This window comes from Dama dama, chromosome 14, assembly GCF_033118175.1.
Source record: "Dama dama isolate Ldn47 chromosome 14, ASM3311817v1, whole genome shotgun sequence".
Taxonomy (NCBI): Eukaryota; Metazoa; Chordata; class Mammalia; order Artiodactyla; family Cervidae; genus Dama; species Dama dama.
In genome coordinates, this window is record NC_083694.1 from 42,581,134 (window position 1) to 42,599,702 (window position 18,569).

Here is an 18,569-nt window from a genome sequence, read left to right on the forward strand (position 1 = left end):
TCCACAGCAGGGAACATGGGTTTGATCCCTGGTCAGGGAACTAAGATCCCACATGTTGTGCCGTGTGGCCAAAAGATATAAATGAACAAAGTGGTATAAAATAAGAGGCAAAGCAAAGCTGAGGGATTTTACCAGTGCTGCTTCAGAACAGAGTTAGGTGTAATTTTTTTCTCTCTCTTCCAAACTACAACGCTAAATTCCAACATGGCTTTCACTCTCCACTTTGGTGCCTTTGTGTTTAATTCTCTGTTGCCCATTATCCATAAACACAAAGGAACTGATCATGCCCCACAGGCTTGGGTCACCCAAGATAGCTCACCTGTCCTAGATTATAAACACAGAAAATCCACAATTCATTCTACTTATCTGACCTGGGCTGTATTTATTACACAGAGTGTACCACACTTTTATCATAGTATATTTTGGCGTAAAGTCTAAATGGTATAAATGAAAACACAGGAACTTGGGGGTATGAGTCATCTTTCCCCCTAAATGACAGTTAATGAAGAATGAAAATCAAGACAGAACTCAATGATCCCCTTTGGGGATTAATTTAGAAAATCCACTAGTTAAGTTGAATAGAAGTTGCTCTGGTCAAAAGAAAAAACCTATTTAGGGATAGACAAGTTAGAAACAGTCTTCCAAGTGCTTCAAAACAAGCCTTGGTGACTTCAGAAGCAAATTTTGATTTTCTCCTCTGGTGGAAGGTGTTGGGCTGATGGAAACTTTTGATATGAGGGGCACCGGGTGGCTCTAATGCGTGCTTCCCTCCTCTGCGGAGCAGAGCTTTCCACTGTGGGTGGGTGTGCACTCAGATGACAGAGGGTGTGAGTTATGTGCGGTCTGTGTGTGGTGGAGCCAGCAACACAATCATTACCTATGTTTTTTTTTTTAAGGGCTCTATAAAAAGCATAAAATAAAAAGGACTCTATAATAAAACATACACTGATTGCTTTCACAGGAAAAAGGAATACCTAAGAAAATTCCTACTTTAAAAAAGTTCTATACCCCTTGCAATGTCAAATCATAAAGGCTAATAGTGAATTGATGTGATATTCTTTTTTTTAATTAAAATTAAAAAAATTAGTCGTGGCAAGCAGGGGCTACTCCTCACTGTGGTACATGGGCTTCTCATTTAGTGGCTTCTGTCGTTGCAGAGCACAGGCTCTAGGGCACGTGGGCTTCAGCAGTTGCAGCTCACAGGCTCTAGAGCAGACATGGGGTCAGTAATTGTGGCTTAGTCGCTCTGAAGCACGTGGGATCTTCGCAGACCAGGACTCAAACCTGTATCCTCTACCTTGGCAGGCAGATTCCTAACCACTGGACCACCAGGAAAGTCCCTGATGTGCTATTCTTTGTAAACACCGGAAACAGACTTTAGTGTTAAGCTATGTGAAAGATTTTGAGTCTGGGATTTCTTTGGCTCCAACAACTTACTTTTTATTCACATATAAAAATGAATGTTGTCCAGGTGGGATGCATGAGACAAGTGCTTGGGCCTGGTGCACTGGGAAGACCCAGAGGAATCGGGTGGAGAGGGAGGTGGGAGGGGGGATCGGGATGGGGAATACGTGTAAATCTATGGCTGATTCATATCAATGTATGACAAAACCCACTGAAATGTTGTGAAGTAATTAGCCTCCAACTAATAAAAAAAATAATAAATAAATAAATAAATAAATGAATGTTGTTTTTTTTATAACAATATTCATTCAGATAGCTGTGTTTCAAATTAGGTTGCTGAACCTTTCAAACAACACACCTTTTACAAATTCATGGAAGTGGCTGATTCTGACAAAACCATGGAAGGGATGACTATGAAATACAAGGGCCTCTTCATTGGACCTGCATCCTCCATGTGCTCTGATCATCCCCATGCTAGGACACCAAGACAACAGACCCACCTCCCTCTTGTCAGCTTTGAGTCCAGGGGACTGACTAATGCAATGTTACCAGGACCTATTATGTGCTAGGAACAGAACAGGAACTAGGAGGCGAGAGTGCAGCCTTCCTGGAGCCTCCAGGCTGGTAAAGAGACAGCTGTGTGCTAGGGAGCCTGAATGCTTGGTGGGGAAGCATAAACATAACAAGGGTGGAGAGAGGGCTTCCTTGGGGGAGGGTGAGGACAGTTGGGAGGAATAGGTGATATCTACTCAGGTTGTGAGTTTTCCAGATGGAGCAAGGTGCCCAGGTAAACAGGAGGGAGGGTCAGGGTCAGGGGATGGGCAGAGGAGATGAAGGAAGCTGCAGGTTGTTGTCCAGTCACCAAGTTGTGTCAGACACTTTGAGATCCCATGCCAGGCCTCCCTGTCCCTCACCATCTCCTGGAGTTTGCCCAAGTTCATGTTCATTGAATTAGTGATGCCATTCAACCATCTCATCCTCTGTTGCCTTCTTCCCCTTCTGCCTTCAATCTTTCCAGCACCGGGGCCTTTTCCAATGAGTCGGCTCTTCACATCAGATAGCCAAAGTACTGGAGCTTCAGCATCAGTCCTTCCAGTGAGCATTCAGGGTTAATTTCCTTTAGGATTGACTGAGTCCAGGGGACTCTCAAGAGTCTTCTCCAGCACCACAGTTCGAAAGCATCAATTCTTTGGTGCTCTGCCTTCTTTAAAGTCCAACTCTCACATCCATACATGACTGCTGGAAAGACCATAGCCTTGACTATATAGACCTTTGTCGGAAAAATGATATCTTTGCTTTTTAATATGCGGTCTAAGTTTATCATAACTTTCCTTCCAAGAAGCAATAGTCTTCTAATTTCATGGCTGCAGTCACCATCTGCAGTGATTTTAGAGCCCAAGAAGAGGAAATCTGTCACTGCTTTAACATTTTCCCCTTCTATTTGTCATGAAGTGATGGGACCAGATGCCATGATCTTTGTTTTTTTTAATATTGAGTTTTAATCCAGCTTTTTCACTCTCCTATTTTACCCTCATCAAGAGTCTCTTTTGTTCCTCTTCACTTTCTGCCATTAGAGTGGTATCATCTGCATATCTGAGATTGTTGATATTTCTCCCAGCAATCTTGATTCCAGCTTGTAACTCATTCAGACCAGCATTTCATGTGATGTGCTCTGCATATAAGTTTAATAAGCAAGGTGACAATAAACAGCCTTGTTGTACTCCTTTCTCAATCCTAAACCACTCCGTTGTTTCACATCTGGTTCTGTTTCTTCTTAACCCACATACAGGTTTCTCAGGAGACAGATAAGATGGTCTAGCATTCCCATCTCGTTAAGAGTTTTCCACCGTTTGTTATGATCCACACAGTTAAAGGCTTTAGTGTAGTCAATGAAACAGAAGTAGATGCTTTTCTGGAATTCCCTTGCTTCCTCTATGATCCAGTGAATGTTGGCAATTTGATCCCTGATTCCTCTGCCTTTTCTAAACCAACCTTGTACATCTGGAGCTTCTCAATTCAAGTACTTCTGAAATCTAGCTTGAAGGATTTTGAGCATAACCTTACTAGCATGGGAAGTGAGGGCAACCATCTGGTAGTTTGAACATACTTTAGCACTGCTCTTCTCGGGAACTGGGATGAAGACTGACCTTTTCCAGGTCTGTGGTCACTGCTGAGTTTTCCAAATTTGCTGACATATTGGGTGCAGCACTTTAATAGCATCATCTTTTAGGATTTTAAATAGCTCAGCTGGAATTCTATCACCTCCACTAGCTTTGTTTGTAGTGATGTTTCCTAAGGCCCACTTGCCTTCACACTCCAGGATGTCTGGCTCTAGATGAGTGACCACACTGTCTTGGTTACACAGGTCGTTGAGATCTTTTTGTATAGTTCTTCTCTGTATTCTTTCCATCTCTTCTTGATCTCTTCTACTTCTATTAGGTCTTTACCATTCTAAGCTGCAGGCTAGCAGGGACCACATACTCAGATCTTAGAACCTAAGTTAAGAAGCTCAGATTTTCAACTTTGGACACTGACAAGGGAGTCAGGGAAGGGACCTGATGTGCTTTGCATTTTAGAAAGATCTCCTGGTCTACAGTAAGGAAAATGGATTAAAGAGATCAGGAACTCTTCCAGGAGGGAGACTCATCTGGTTGGGGTGGTGGGGAATGAGGCCCTGATTCCTGGCTTGGGCAGTTAGGAAGACAGTGGTACCATCAGCAGAAGCAAGAAACCCTTGAAGAGGAAGAGGAAAGTCAGCCCTGGACACTTTAGGATACCTCAGTGGAGAGGCCAAAGGATGGGTGGAGGTGGGTGAGGAGATGGAAGACAGGGAAAACGACCTGGCAGAGGCTCAGGGCAGGGTCTCCAGCATCCAGAAGATGATGGCAGACTCAAGATGATCCAAGGTCACCAAGATGCCATGACAATTGACAATGAAACATACACTGGGTTTAGCTACAAGGTATTAACCTTAATGAGAGGCTTTCAGGGGAAAGCCAGACTATGGGAAACTGAGAATTCATGGTAAGTGACAGCAGGTGAACTCAAACCTGTCAAAAGTTAGTGAAAAAAAAGTGTTGGGGTGAGAAATGGGGAACCACATGGAGTTGTGGGGTCTTGGGATAAAACAGTGATGCTCAGTTAAATTTGAACTTTAGAGAAGCAATGAATAATTTCTCATTATAATAGGTCCCACTATCTGGGACATGCTTTTGGCAAAAATTTTCTGGGGTTTATTTGAAATTCAGATTTACCTAGGTGCCTTTTTTTCCCCTTCCACTTTTGGCCACACCGAGGGGCTTGTGGGATTTTAGTTCCCTGACCAGGGATTGAAAGTGAGACCTTGCAGTGAGAGCTCAGGTGGACCACCAGGGGCTGCCCATGGGTGTTCTGTATTTTTATTGCTAAATTTGGCAAACTTCATTAAAGTGGAATATTTGGTTCTCTTTCAGTGGGAGAGGCCTGAGCAAGGTGATGTGCAGATGTTAAGGAGAGAGTCTAGAATGGGAATCAGGTGGGGGCACCCTTGATGGGTGGACAAGGTGTGGCTGGAGCACAGGTAATGCGGGTGGAGGTATCCAGTGGGGCCAGGCAAATGCAGATGCTGGTAGATTTCTGGGCTCCATGAAGGGAGAGGGGGTTGCCTGCCACCAGGTTCTCTGGGATCCTCTGCCAGCATTGGGGTGGTGGGGCATGTATGAAAGGCTGGAGGATGGGAGATAAAGAACCCATTTGATTGGAGGCTTGGAGAGCTCATTTCAGGTAACAGCTTCACCCTGCAGGGGCAGCAGTCCAGCTCCACTAGGGCTGAAGTTCCTCTAAAGGTTCAGAATAGGGGGAGTGCACTTCCTCCCACCCTCACACCCATCCTGCCCTCCACCCCGGGGTTTTCCAGGAGAAACAGAGGTCAGCGGGAGAAGGAAATTGATGTTGGCAAGAGTTTCAAAAAGATTCCAAGTTCCAGTTGTACACATTAACTATGTACTTACTATTATATAAAGGCCATTCCAATCCATCATTCAATCTTTCTGAAGACAGGTTACCAGAAGCAGTCAAACTCATGGGTGATGTTAGGGCACCAGTAGCAACAGTATCCTGCAAAACAAGCTCTTCTGGTGCATGGGAATTTCGAAAAGGAAATGAACTTGTAAGGAAGGAAATGGATGTCAGCAAAGGAAAGATGTCAGCTGAAAAAGTGCTTCCTTCCTCCCTCCCCACTTTCACCTCCCACCCCACCCCACACCCCAGCTCTATGGGCTAAGAGGAACTCAGAATCTTAATACCAGAAAATGGCTTTGATCATGACAGAGACTGGGCTGTACAGACTGTTGTATAAATTGTAACCTGGAGAGAACTCACTGTCACCAGTCATCCTCACCGCTTAACATCACCTTGTATATGTCTTTCTTTATTGTCTGCCTACCACTGACTCTCTGCTGTGAACCTTGGAAAGTGCCTGTGACTGTGGGTTGAATGAATGAGTGAATGAATGACATCAAGGAGGCACACTAGAGTCAGCCATTTATCGAATGAGTGGCAAGAAAATATTCCTGCAACATCAACTCTCTTCTCTTATTGTAAGAAATTCTGCCAAAATTCCTACCTTTTACCCAGTGAAGCCAGGTTGGGTGAGCTGCTCACTATGGTTCCTGAGAACTCTAAGATTGATGGTGGTGTATTTTCTTTGAGCTTTGATCATGATTGCTGTTCATACCATCAGGGAGAGGGATTTGCATGACAGCTGTTGTTTAGTTACTAAGTTGGGTCTGACTCTTTTGACCCCATGGACTCTAGCCTGCCAGGTTCCTTGGTGCATGGGATTTCCCAGGCAAGGATACTGGGGTGGGTTGCCATTTCCTTCTCCAGGGGATCTTCACCTAGGGATTGAACCCGCACATCTCCTGTGTTGGCAGGTGAATTCTTTTCCATTGGCTGAGCACCATCTAAGTGTTCTTTTACACTTTGGGCTAATTGGGGTGGAAACTTAAAAGATTTTACCTTCCATTTGAGAGGCATATCATTCCCTTTGCATTCTGACTTTGCTTCTCTTCAGAGGATCTGAGACTTGGATGGGATTTCAGTTTCTGCTCTTGGTGTTGGTAGGAAACTGGGAAATAAACAATTTACCCCAGTGTGGAAGAGACAACTTAACCTGTCAAACACAGAGAACTGAGATGAGGTGGCATTAGATGAACACAGGCTGGCATACTTGTTCAGTCGCTCAGTTGTATTTAGCTGTTTGTGACCCCATGGACTACAGCACACCAGGCTTCTCTGTCCTTCACTATCTCCCAGATATTGCTCAAATTCATGTCCATTGAGCCAGCAACGCTATCTAACCATCTCTATGCATTCATGCATGCTAAGTCACTTCGGTCATGTCTCACTCTTTGTGACTCTATGGAGTATAGCCTGCCAGGCTCCTCTGTCTGTGGGATTCTCCAGGCAAGAATACTGGAGTGGGTTGCCATGCCCTCCTCCAGAGGATCTTCCCTACCCAGGGATTGAACCTGAGTCTCTTATGTCTCCTGTATAGGCAGATGGGTTCTTTACCACTACTGCAGAAGCCTAACCATCTCTAAGAAATCCCAAATTGTGCTCTTTTAAGATTTCTTTTCACTATTATTAAAGATATATAGCAAACCAGAATCTTTAGTGAACTCTCCCATCTGATACACCTAATAGACAACTTGAGGCCATACAGTATCTGGGTTCAGTTCATGGGCATTGGACTCAGCCAGTTTGAGGTTTGATCCCTGTCGCCATCCCTTTTGGCTGAGTCAACATAGTTCTTTAATGAGGATAATGGTTTCCTCCTGCCTAAAATGTCATGGGACAGTTGCATAGATGACATAAATACAACATTTAGCACCATTCCCTTTGCAAATCAAGCACTCAAGGAACAATCTTACATTCTTCTTAAATAAGCACGAAAAACATGTTTAGCTGTGCTCAATGCAATAGCACTTCTCTTGAGCAATTTAGTATTCCTGATTGCAGTCAATGCCAATAACTCAGTGTGATTATAATCAGACATCCTGCAGTCATGGTGTTTCCAAATATAGACACTGACTGGTCTGGTCCTAAGAGGTCCCAAGAAATCAATCCTAGCAAAACTGTCCAAAGTGGGGCTGCCTGCTCAACTCTTGTGCTACTTGGCAGTCTGATAACCACTGCGGTTTTTCAATTCTTCCTCCTTCACTGAAACACATACAGGAGTGTTTGCATGCACGTCCCTCTGCTGTAAAACATTCCATTTATTAAACTTTACAAGTGAGTTCTGAGTATATGTTTGACAGTGAAACAGTGTTTCCTCATTTTAAAAGACAAAATCCTGCATGGCTTGTGTGCTGTGTCACTCAGTCGTGTCCAACTGTTTGTGACCCCATGGACTGTAGTCCACCAGGCTTCCCTGTCCATGGGGATTCTCCAGGCAAGAATACTGGATTGGGTTGCCATGTCCTCCTCCAGGGGATCTTTCCAACCCAGGGGATCTTCGAACCTGGGCCTCCCACATTGCAGGCAGGTTCTTTACCGTATGAGCCTCCAGGGAAGCCCACATGGCTTGTGTAATGGTAACAAACACACGTTTGGTGCTTGAAATTACCCCACGCTCGCTTATTCCTGTGTTGCTAGAACACTGTTTGAAGAATACGTTTTTTAAAGTGGAATTCTTCTTCTGGCATATAGATCTCAAATATAAGGCATTCCTGAAGTAAATTTAAATGTTCATAAAGAATACTATGGAAAAATCATTCTCTATTAAAATGTTTACATATCAATGATTAAGTTTAATAATTTTTAATATACAAGTTTTATTTATTTTTTTAAAGCTTTTTTTTTAATGTGGATCATTTTTAAAGTTTTTATTGAATTTGTTACAATATTGCTTTGGTTTCATGTTTTGGTTTTTTGGCCTCGAAGTATGCGAAATCTCAGGTCCCCAACCAGGGATCAAATCTGTACCTGCTGCATTGGAAGGTGACGTCTTGGCCACTGGACGACCAGGGAAGTCCCTGAGATACAAAATTTTAGATCAAGATATAGAATAAGAGTGTTAAAACAATCTCAAATGATAAATGCTTAAGTTGCCACAGATAATGAGTAAAAACAAATTTGTTTTCAATAACACATTTTCAATGATATTTTTTAATTAGGCCATTTCACTCAACTATATATACTCCTTAACTATTAAATTGAATATTAATACAGCAATGAATTTCTTCTCTCATCCTCATGAATAGTTTTATAGAGCCCTGGAGGTGAAACTGCTAGATGACAGGGCATGTAAATTTAAAATGTTTATAGGTACTATATAGCACAGGGAACTCTATTCAACACTCTATAATGACCTATATGGGCAAAGAATCTAAAGAAGAGTGCATATATGTTTATGTATAACAGATTCACTTTGCTGTACAGCTGAAACTAATATAACATTGTAAATCAACTAGACTCCAATAAAAACAAACAAAAAACATAAAAGGTACACAAGTGACACATCTTGGTAGAAAAATAAAGTCATATTTTCTGATAAGAAGAAAAGTAATATTTTAAACTATTGACCTGTAGATTCAGTGATGCTCCATTAAAATTTTTACCATTTTGTGTTCTTCATGGAATTTAACAAACATTTTCTGAAAGGTATTTCAAATACCAAATAACCTGGCTTATCTATGTCATTACTTTCAAAGAGTCCATCTTTCATGTGCTATCCAGATTTATTATTATATAAATACAGATTGAGAGGAAACAGTTAACATTTATTTTCAATTTCAATACATGTTCTAAACTTATTAAAACAATGAATCAAAATATTTTGCATTTTAAAATAAAATAAAAATGTTTATAGGTGTTGCAAAATTGTCCTTTAACAGGGGCTGGCAGGAAGAATGACGAAAAAGTTCTGGAAATAGTGGCAATAGTTACACAACGCTGTGAATGTTCATTTTTCCCTCTAAAGTTTTCTAATGACATGTTTATAATGCAATATTCTATAATTCAATCATTTCTTTTTTTACTGAAACATAGTTGACATGTAGTATTATGTTAGTTTCAGGTGTCCTCTGTAATGGTCTGACAATTTCATATATTATAAAATGATCAGTACAGGAATTCTAGTAACCATCTCTCCTCTTATAAAATTATTACAATATTATTGACCATACTTTTAAAAAAAATTATTTACTTATTTATTTTGGCTGTGATGGGTCTTTGTTGCTCCGTGGGCATTTCTCTAGTTGCAGAGAGTGGCGGTTACTCTCTAGTTGTGGTGCAAGGGCATCTCATTGCCATGGCTCCTCTTGTTGCAGAGCAGGGCTACTAGAGCTCAGGCTCAGTAGTCGTGGCTCTGGGGCTCAGCTGCTCCACCACATGTGGCATTTTCCTGGACCAGAGATCGAACCTGAGTCTCCTGCGTTGGCAGGCAGACTCTTTACCATTGAGCCACCAGGGAAGCCTCCATTTCTTTTTTTATTGAACTATACTTAACTGCAGTGTTATGTTAGTTTCAGGTATAGTCTGTAATGATCTGACATTTGCATACATTGTAAAATGTTCGGCACAATCATTCTAGTAACCATCTCTCCCATGTAAAGTTATAACAATATTGTTGGCCATAGTCTTTAAGCTGTATCTATTACATAACTGTTGCTTATTTGTCATATAATTGGAGGTTTGTACCTCTTAATTTTCTTCATCTATTTTGCAACCCCACAAGTGCCCTCCCTTCTGGCAACCAAATATTTGTTCTCTGTATCTGTATGTTTTCATTTTGCTTTTTAGATTCTATGTATAAGTGAGATCATATAGTATTTTTCTTTCTGTCTGACATTTCACATAGCATAATGCTCTCTAGATTCATCCATGTTGCTGTAAATGGAGAGATGTTCTCTGTCTCTCTCTCTCTCTCTTTTTTTTTTGCTGAGTAATATTCCATTCCAGTAATATTCCACTGGAATACTCCATTCCATTCCCAAGTGACTCAGTGGTGAAGAATCCCCCTGTCAAGCAGGAAATGCAGGTTTGACCCCGGGGCAGGCAGATCCCCTGGGTAAGAAAATGGCAACCTACTCCAGTATTCTTGCCTGGGGAATTCCTTGCATAGAGAAGCCTGGCGGCCTATAGTCCACAGGGTCACAAACATTTGGACGTGATCTAGCAACTGAACAACAACAATATTCCACTGTACATATGCTACCTCTTCATTAGCCATTTATCTATTGATGGATGCTTCGGTTGCTTTCCTATCTTGGCAATTGTAAATAAAGCTGCAGTGAACATTGGGGTGCAGATATCTTTTCAAATTTGCATTTTTGTTTTCTTCAGGTAAATACCAAGAAATGAAATTGCTGGATCATATGGCAGTTCTATTTTCAATTTCTTGAGGAACCTCTGTGCTGTTTTCCACAGCGGCTGCACCAATTTACATTCCCACCAGCTGTGGTGGAGGGCGCCCTCCTCCCCACAGCCTAGCCAGTACTTGGTATTTGTTCTTTTTAATGATGGTCATTCTGACAGGCGTGCAGTGATACCTTATTGTGGTTTTTACTTGTGTTTCCTGATAATGACTGATTTGAACATATTTTCTTGTGTCTACTGGATATCTCTATGTCTTCTTTAGAAAAATATCTATTCAGATCCTTTGCCTGAATTTTTTGAGTTTTTTTGATGTTAAGTTGAATGAGTTCTTGGTGTATTTTGGATATTAACCCCTTAATGGATATATTGTTTGCAAATTGGTCCTCCTATTCAATAGGCTGCCTTTTCCTTTTGTGGATAGTTTCCTTTCCTGTGCAAAAGTTTTTTAGTTTGATGTAGTCTTACTTATTTATATTTGCTTTGTTTCCCTCTGCCTGAGAGATATAACAAAAAAATTTTGCGAAGACTGATGTCAAGGAGTGTTCTCCCTATGTTTTCTGCTAGGAATTGTATGGTTTCAGGTTTTGCATTTAAGTTTTTAATCCATTTTGAGTTTATTTTTGTGTATGATGTGAAAAAGTAGTCCAGTTTCATTCTTTTGCATATAACTATCCAGTTTTCCCAAAATCATTTATGAAAGAGCTTGTCTTTTCCCCATTATATATTCTTGCCTCTTTTGTTGCAGATTAATTGCCCGACATATGTATGAGTTTATTTCTGGGCTCTTTATTCTGTTACAATGATCTATGTGTTTGTTTTAGTGCCAGTAACATATGGTTTTGATTACATTCACCTTGTAATATAGTTTGAAATCAGGAAGGATGATACCTCCAACTTTTTTCTTCTTTCTCAACATTGCTTTGGCTATTTGGTCTTTGCATTTCCACAAATTTTGCATTGAATTTATAGATTGCTTTGGGTGGTACAGTCATTTTAACAATATTAATTCTTCCAATCAGTAAGAAAGGTAAAACTTTCCATTTGTTTGTATTGTCTTCAGTTTATTTCATCAGTGTCTGATAATTTTCTGAGTACAAGTCTTTTCAGTTCAGTTCAGTCCCTCAGTCACGTCTGACTCTTTGTGACCCCATGGACTGCAGCACACCAGGCTTCCCTGTCCATCACTGATTCCCGGAGCTTGCTCAAACTCATGTCCATCAAGTTGGTGATTCCATCCAACCATCTCATCCTCTGTTTTTCCCTTCTCCTCCTGCCTTCAATCTTTCCCAGCATCAGGGTCTTTTCTAAGGAGTCAGTTCTTCTCATCAGGTGGTCAAAGTATTGGAACTTCAGCTTCATCATCAGTCCTTCCAATGAATATTCAGGACTGATTTCCTTTAGGATTGCCTGGTTTGATCTCTTTGCAGTTCAAGGGACCCTCAAGAGCCTTCTCCAACACCACAGTTCAAAAGCATCAATTCTTCGGCACTCAGCTTTCTTTACAGTCCAACTCTCACACAGGAAAAACCATAGCTTTGACTAGATGGACCTTTGTCAGCAAAGTAATACCTCTGCTTTTTAATATGCTGCTAGGTTGCTCATAGCTTTTCTTCCAAGAAACAAGTATTTTAATTTCATGGCCACAGTCACCATCAGCAGTGATTTTGGAGCCCGAGAAAATAAACTGTCACTGTTTCCATTGTTTCCCCATCTATTTGCCATGAAGTAATGGGACCGGATGCCATGATCTTAGTTTTCTGAATGTTGAGCTTTAAGCCAGCTTTTTCACTCTCCTCTTTCATCAAGAGGCTTTTTAGTTCTTCTTCACTTTCTGCCATAAGGGTGGTGTTGTCTGTATATTGAGGTTATTGATATTTCTCCTTGCAATCTTGATTCCAGCTTGTACTTCATCTAGCCTGGCATTTCTCATGATGTACTCTGCGTATAAGTTACATAAGCAGGGTGACAATATTCAGCCTTGATGTACTCCTTTCTCAATTTTGAACCAGTCCGTTGTTCCATGTCCAGTTCTAACAACTCTTTTACTTCCTTGGCTAAATCCATTCCCAGATATTTTATTCTTTTTGATGCAGTTATAAATGAGACAGTTTTCTTAATTTCTCTTTCTGTTATTTTTGGTATACAGAAATGCAACAGATTTCTGTAAATTAACCTATATTCTGAAACTTCAGTGAATTTATTTATTCTAATCATTTTTTATGCTGTCTTTAGTATTTTCTATCTATAGTATCATGTCATCTGCAAACAGTGACAGTTTTGCTTCTTCCTTTTCAATTTGATTTATTTCTTTTTCTTTTCTGATTTCTATGGGTTAGACTTCCAAAACTTTGTTGCTGTTGTTTTTTATTATTTTATTTATTTTTGGCTGCTCTGGGTCTTCACTGTTTTTTGTGCAGGCTTTCTCTAGTTGAGGTGAGCAGGGGCTACCCTTCATTGCGGTATGCAAGCCTCTCACTGCACTGACTTCTCTTGTTGGTGAGCACAGGCTCTAGGTTTGCAGGCTTCAGTAGTTTGTGGAACACAGGCTCAGTAGTTGTGGCTCACCAGCTTATTTCCCCAAGGCACATGGGATCTTCCAAGACCAGAGATAGAAACTGTGTCCTCTAAATTGATCAGCGGATTCTTAACCACTAAGCCAGCAGGGAACCCCAAGACTTCCAATTCTTTGTTGAACAAAAGTAGCCAGAGTGGGTATCCTTGCTTGTTCCTGATCTCCAAGGAAATGCTTTCAGTTTTTCACAGTTGAGTATTATGTTGGCTGTAGGTTTATCATGTGTGTGTATGCTTGGTCACTTTAGTCGTGTCCAGCTGTTTGTGACCCACTGGACTGTAGCCTGCCAGGCTCCTCTGTCCATGCGACTTTTCAGGCAAGAATGCTGGAGTGAGTTGCCATGCCCTCCTCCAGGGGATCTTCGCAACCCAGGAAATGAACCCACATCTCCTGCATTGCAGGCGGTTTTTTTAAACACTGAGCCACTAGGGAAGCCAGGTTTATCACATATAGCCCTTATTATGTTGAGGTTTTTATCCTCTATATCCACTTGTCAAGAGTTTTTATCATAAATGGATGTTTAATTTTGTCGAAAATTTCTTCTGCCTCTATTGAGATGATCACATGATTTTCATTCTTCAATTTGTTAATGTGATATATCACACTGATTGATTGGCAGATACTGAGTCATTCTTGCATCTCTAAGATAAATCCCACTAGATCGTGGTGTATGATCCTTTTAATGCATTGTTGAATTTGGTTTGCTAATATTTTCTTAAGATTTGTGTTATTAAATTTATTGAGAATTGTTTTGTGGCCCAGCATGTAATTTATCCTGGAGAATGTTCCATGTGCACCTGAAAAAAATGTGTATTCTTCTGCTTTTGGATGGAATATTCTGTATATTATATCTATTAAGTCTACCTGATCTAACGTGTCATTTAAGGTCACTGTTTCCTTATTGATTTTCTGTCTGGATGATCTGTCCATTGATGTAGGTGGGGTGTTAAAGTTCTCTACTTCTATTGTGTTATTGTCAATATCTCCTTTATGTCTGTTAATATTTGCTGTATGTATTTAGATGCTTCTATACTGGGTGTATATACATCTAAAATTGTTATATCTTCTTGTTGGATTGATCCTTTGATCATTACGTAATTTCCTCTTTGTCTTTTGTTTGTTTGAAATTCTGTTTTTTTCTTTTCATTTGCCTGGAATGCATTTTTCCATTCTCTCATTTTCAGTCTGGGTGTGTATTTAGATTTGAAATGAGTCTCTTGAGGCAACATTTATATGGGTCTGAGGTAGGAGATAGATTGAGCTCCCAATTGGATATTTACAATCAGCCAGCCTCCTCTTTGCATTTCCTGAGACGAGATAGATGGGTTCCAGTTAAGGAATTTACAATCAGCCTCCTGTTTGCTCTTAGCGAAAGTGAAAGTGAGTTGCTCAATTGTGTCTGACTCTCTGTGACCCCATGGACTATACAGTCCACGGAATTCTCCAGGCCACAGTACTGGAGTGGGTAACCTTTCCCTTCTTCAGGGGATCTTCCCAACCAGGGGATGGAGCCCAGGTCTCCTGCAGTGCAGGCGGATTCTTTACCAGCTGAGCCACAAGGAAGTCCTTAGTGGAAGTAACACTACAAACAAGGGAAATAGCTAGTCTTTGTCTCTTGTAAACACCTCAAGGGAATAATCATGGCAAGGACACAGAGAGACAAAAACCCTGTCTGAGTAAAAGATCCTGGAGACACTATATATGTGCATAAAGGCTCCTTGGAATAAAAGGTCAGAGGATAATTCCAGGCCATAATGAGTCTTGCTTGTCCCAGAAGCCTTTACTTCGAGATCCATCTTAGATAAGACTTGCGTGCACACCCCAGGGGAGGGTCCTGAGACTAACCAGAGAGGGACAAAGCAAGATGCTTGGTCTGAGGGAAGACAAAGACAGGCAAAACCGCCCCCTTATAAACGATTTAAATTCCCAAAGGCATGACTCTCTGAGCTCACCCATGAGTCTTTCTGCATGTACTTTTCTTTTCAGTAAACTTCTTACTTTACTCTTTACCTTTGGCCTCCTCACCTGAATTCTTGACTAGGCAGGCAAAGACTAGGGACCTTAGCCCTAACTGCTGGCTCCTGTGATCTAGGGGTTAGGACTCCAGATCTAGGAACTTGCTTTCAGCTGCTGCTTGCTGCTGCTTGCTTCAAGTTACCACTTACTGCTATGTGCATCCAAAATCAGGTCTAGATTTTTTTATCCATTCAGCCACTCTATGTCTTTTGATCAGAACATGTATTCCATTTACATTTTTAAGTTAAGTGTAGTTGATTTACAATGTTTTAGGGGTACAGCAGAGTGATTCAGTTTTGTATATATATGTAACTGAATCTATATATAGATTTTTTTTTCTTTCATAGTTTTCATATCTCTACTTGTGGTCTTTTCTTTTCCACTTAGAGAAATCCCTTTAACATTTTTGTAAAGCCAATTTAGTGGTGCTGAACTTTTCTAGATTTTGCTTATCTGTAAAACTCTTTATCTTTCCTTCAAATATGAATAATAACCTTGCCAGTAGAGTGTTCTCGGTCATAGGTTTTTTCCTTTCATCACTTTGATATATCATGACACTTCCTTCATGCCTGCAGGGTTTCTTCCCTTGCATGTAAGTAGTTACTTTTCTCTTGCTGCTTTTAAGATTCTTCTTTATCTTTAATTTTTGTTGTTTTAATTATAATGTGTCTTGGTTTGGATTTCTTTGGGTTCATCTTGTTTGGGACTCCTGTGTTTTCTGTGTCTGGATGTTTGTCTTCTTTCTTAGATTAGTAAACGTTTCAGCTACTGTTTCTTCTAATAAATTCTCTGCCTCTTTCTGTTTCTTCTTTTTCTAGGACCCCTATTATGTGAATTTTAGCTGGCTCCTGGCCTGATTTGGCCTTCAAAGACAGATGTACTGGGGGCTCATATTCCAAGATTGAGGAGTTAAATGTGGAGCTCAGATCCCTCACTGTTCGGGAAGGTTCTCTGCATTTATGATCATTTGCCCATGTGTCAGTTGCCTATCTGGGGTATGGTAGTAATAAGTAAACTGTTTTCTTGAGTTTTATGAGTTGTTATTGCAAATTATTAAACTTGATGGAGGGGCCAAGGGGTTCCCTCAATTTATAGCTCATCAGTCAGAAATATGAAGGAACTTGTGATAGGCATTGGAAGAGAGGCAGACTTATGGGACTGAGCCCTTGGCTTGTGAGATCTATTCTAACACCAGTAATTACTGCCAGATTTGAACTGAATTGTAGGACTTCAGGTTAGTGAATTGGTTGGTGTGGAGGAAAAAAAAACACAAAAACACATCCATCTGATGTCAGAAGTGTTTGACTACAGAGTAACGTGGTTTTCTTCTTCCCCTTTCAAACCTCACTCTCCATGCCCTGTGTATCAAGTCTTAATCACACCCAGCTTCCCAACCCCCTACTGTCTTCCACTGGGTCCTCTGGAACCCAAGGTCATCGTCACAAAACCCCCTGGGTGAGGTCTTCCTGGTCCTGCTTAGTGGTCCTCTGGCTGCCCACCCAGGACCCTATGCACGCTGCAGAATCAAAGTCTACAGGCTGGATTTGAGGTAGCATCACCTCTAGGACCCTTCCTTTCCTGTAACAAACATTTTAGCATCAGGCTCAGTAGCTTCCTCCCCACCATTAGCCCATTAACATTGTATTCTCCCCTCCACTCTCCCAGCCACACCACCTGGCATGTGGGATCTTAGTTCCCCAGCCAGAGATCAAACTCATGCCCTCTGCAGTGGGAGTGTGGGTTCTTAACTACTGGACCACCAGGGAAGTCCCAAGCATTGTATTCTTATTATAAACTATCCATGACCCATCTAAAGTTGACCTCCTCTCTCCTAAGACCTCAGTCACCACTCCTTTTGTCAAGGTTAGAACTTGTCTCTTCCAATAACTGCACCATCTTTAAAAATTCTGGTTTTAAGCATCCCCCCAACCTGTGGCTGCACCATTCATTTCCAACTTACATTCTCTAGTGCTGACAACCACAAATTCTTCATCAGCCTGTAATCTGCAGATTGGATCACATTTTCCTGTCTAGCAGCCCATTCTATTTTTTATAGTTGTTTTTGAATCGAAGTATAGTTGATTTACAATGTGTTAGTTTTGAGTGTACAGCAAAGTGATTCATATATATAATATATATGTATATGTACATATATTCATTTTCAGATTTTTTCCCTCATAGTTATTCCTTGAGCTGTATAATAGAATCCATTTTTGTATAGTAGTGTGTATATGTTCATCCCCAACTCCCAATTTTTAAAATTTATTTTCATTTTTATATTTTTTCATTTTAAATTTGTATCATTTATTTTTATTATTAAATTAAAAAAATTTTTGGCCACACCACATGACATGCAGGGTCTTACTCCCTGACCAAGAATTGAACCTGTGGAAGTGCAGATTTTTAACGACTGGATCGCAGGGAAGTCCCTCAAACTTCCAATCATGACCCTCTCTTCCCCTCTGGTAACCATAAGTTTGTTCTCTGTGTCTGTGGATCTATTTGTTTTGTTTGTAAGTTTATTTGTATAACTTTCTTTAAAGATTCTGCATATAAGTGATACCAGATAATAGTTGTCTTTGTCTGTCTTAGCAGCACATTCTTGCTTTTTCTTCCCCCAGCTTAGATTCTATGATGTACTGTCCCTCCAGTCCCTTTCTACTAACAAGCTCACTGGAAAATCTCACCCCAGTTAAATTCTGCTCCCTGATTGCACTGCAGAAGCTGGCGGGGCTGGAGGAAAGCTCAATGAGAGGCCTGCTTTCTCATCATACTTCCTACCGGAGACCTCCAGGGTTCCTCATCATGACCCATTGCCCTACATTTCCCTGGTCAGGTGGCTTTCTGCCATGTCCAGATAACCATCTTGAATTTTCCCCTCACTTCTCAAATTTCAATAACCTCTGCTTGCTTCTCACTCTCAGCTGATAACCCTTTTATTTCATTGAAAAAAGCAGGAAACCTCAAACAGAATTTTGGATGGTTGAATAATGGACCCTTCCCCTGGAGGAAGGCATGGCAACCCACTTCAGTATTCTTGTCTGGAGAATCCCCATGGACAAAGGAACCATGGCTACCATCCCTGGGGTCCCAAAGAGTCAGATACAACTGAGCAACTAAACATAGCCCAGCAAATACTGCATATAGAAATTTAAGATAACTAGTAAATAGCAATAATAAGAATGCATTCTTAAAGTACTAGAATAAAAACAATTAC